The sequence below is a fragment of the Megascapheus bottae genome, chromosome 12 (genome assembly GCF_031878675.1).
Source record: "Megascapheus bottae isolate mThoBot1 chromosome 12, mThoBot2.hap1, whole genome shotgun sequence".
Classification (NCBI taxonomy): Eukaryota; Metazoa; Chordata; class Mammalia; order Rodentia; family Geomyidae; genus Megascapheus; species Megascapheus bottae.
This window is the reverse complement of record NC_143520.1, coordinates 24,276,470-24,279,199: the sequence shown is the minus strand read 5'-3', so window position 1 is coordinate 24,279,199 and position 2,730 is coordinate 24,276,470. Positions and strand designations below refer to the sequence as shown.

The 2,730-nt window shown below is 37.8% G+C and overlaps 1 pseudogene; it reads right to left on the bottom strand.

Annotated features, from left to right (window-relative positions):
- Nucleotides 1-273: 273 nt before the first annotated feature.
- On the bottom strand, nt 274-1,190 carry LOC150056348 (SIN3-HDAC complex-associated factor pseudogene; annotated as a pseudogene).
- Between the last annotated feature and the right edge of the window lie 1,540 nt (nt 1,191-2,730).

Sequence of the window (2,730 nt, the reverse complement as noted above, 5' to 3'; positions counted from 1 at the left end):
TCATCAAAACCATGTGGCAAGACCTAAGTATTCCGAAGTTACCAAGCACAGCCACCTCTATCTAAGGGCAGGCCACGGGTCACAAATGTAGAATCAGGAGGGAAAATAAGTGTATCCAGCCATCGAAGAAAATGTCCCCAACCATGGCTTCTCAATAGAGAAAGACTAAAACTACATACAGTTTAGCATACAACAAATCCCATCTCTGTCCCCTGAATTTCAATTTTATTCATTAGAAGGGGATTTAAAAAAAAGACTTAAAGAGCACTTTACAGCAGCAATCAGCTTTCCTATGAAATACTCAGCATCTTAAATATTATGTACACTTTTTTTTCTTCCTTGTAGTAAGTAGACACTGGCTTCAGAGTTTATGGGATTGGGGAGGGAATAGAAAAATGATTAAAATAAAACTATCTAGAAAATGTCTTTTGGCAGAATAGCAGGGTTCCAAGTTCAAAAGAAGAGAGGGTCAGTTGGTTGCTGTGGTCTCTGCAAACTTTCGATGGCTTCTGCGTGGGCCTCAGTCACTATTCCTGAGTGGAGATGGGCAGAGGCTCTGGCCCTGGCTCCTCCGGCTTGTCAGTGCCTGCTTTCTTATTGCTGCAGCAAGGCTTAAAGAGATGGGTGTCAATGAGAACTTCTCCAAATCGGCCTTTATAGATGATCCCACAACATATTTTCTGTCTTTTCCAGTATGTAAGATCTAAAAACGAAAAAAAACTGGTGTTCTGCTAGAGCCAGAGCCATCTCTGCATCTGAGCCGTCATCTAATTGGTTACAGTAACAAGGAGATTGATCTGGGAGGCATTTGACGTGGTACTGTGAGCAACAGAATTGTGATGTTTAAATTCCTTCTGCAGTTTACTGATCTGGTTGCTTTTTATCCTGTTTCCAGATAGAGTTTTCACTTTCTTTGGTTTCAAGGTAGTCTTTAAGCTGGGACCTGCTCTGGCATCTACCACATGATTCCAGTTCTTTTTTGACCCAGCTGGTAATTTCTTCCATCTTTTGACAAGCAAAACACAGGCATTGAAGATGTCTCCTGAATGGGTTTCATGCAGCCCAAAGCAGCTCTGGAAATCTTTTTCATAGCGTTTGCTGTCAATGAATCGAGAACTTGATGACTTAGCTCTGCAAATACAGCAGCCCTCTATACTGCGGTAGGTCTTTGGCTTGTGAAAACCAAACATCTTTTCTTCTAGGTGAAAAGTCTGGCTCACGCACCCGGAAGCCCCCGCACATCTCCTCCACAATAGCAACTTAAGAAACATTGGGAAAAAGCGGGGGTCAGGGATGTCTCAAGTGGCGAGTGAAGTTCCATGGCGGGCTGTGGGCCCGGGGGCCCTGGGGGTCCCCGCTAGCCCCGTCCCCCGACAAGATTTAATTTTTTGAGCTGAGGCCCTTGTCTGTTGTATGGTTAATGAAGATCTTCCCCCACTCTGTGGGCTTCCTATTTATCTTGCTAGCTATGTCCTTTGCTATTCAGAAGCCCTGTAGTTTAATAACCACATAAAAATAGTAGAGACTGGATGTTCATGTAAATGATAATTTTCTAGACTTTTCATATTTGTTGCCTACTGGAGAATCTTTTTAGTAAGGTATTATATTCATAAAATTTGAATAGTGTTAAAACTATAATTTGAAAATAAGCATTATGAAAGCATAACTTTATTTTTGTGACATATGACATATGATGTTTGAGTATTAGAGCAATGAAGACAGAATATCAAAAAGACACTGGAAAAGAGGAGGCAAATACACCTGGCTGTCCTAATTACCTGGGGCCTCAATTTTTTCTCTCTATAGTAAGAATATTGGCAGATTATCTGAAAGATTCCCTTTAAAATCTAAACATATAATTTTCTAAAATTCTTCCTATATTCACCAGGAAATGAAATGCATTCCAAATGTTTTGGGAAGCTAAAGGATTCCATCTAATGAAAGGAAAGATGTAGCTATTATAGCTTTCAGAATATTGGTCAACTCTCAATTATCTAACCTAAGCAGTAACCATTATATTTATTTATCTCTGGCCTTTCTATTACCCACTTTTCAGCCATTTCACTGTTCATAATGATGAGAGGCTTTGTGAGGAGTAGACCATGTGGGAAATGGAAATCAGAAAACACTGCTACTGTTTAGTTCATTTAAAGTATCAGTATGAGATAGATTAAAATGAGGCTTTTGAATTAACTATGGAGCTAAGGATTCTCTTTCTCATTTTGGCAGATAATTAAGACTTAGAATTACAACTACAGAGTAACCCAATGAGATTTTTTTTGATACATAAGGATGCCTACAAAACAACCTGGAAATATAGCAATTATAGTTAAATTGATACATTTAGTCATAAGAATATTGCCTAACAATAGTATTAGTTCCACTGCCTAAAGAAGGCAATATATTTGGAAACTGAGGGAAATGAAATCCTTCAGGATAGAAATGAAAGAATTCATATTAGGAAAAAATATCTGCATTCAGGTACTATAATATAGAGAGATGTTATTAGATTAAATGGGTACATAGTATTTCTAGCAGTCCAATTTACATGTGCAATACAAATAAATATTTTTGAAAACTGTAATAATACAAAAGTATTTACTAATCTTAGTCTTAAGCTTCAATGTAAGAAAATATTCTTGCAACTATTATTTGGTGTACAATCTACCATAATGAATAAAGTTGTTAAAAATAGGGAAAACCCTAAACTAATTGTGGGGTTCCTTCTCT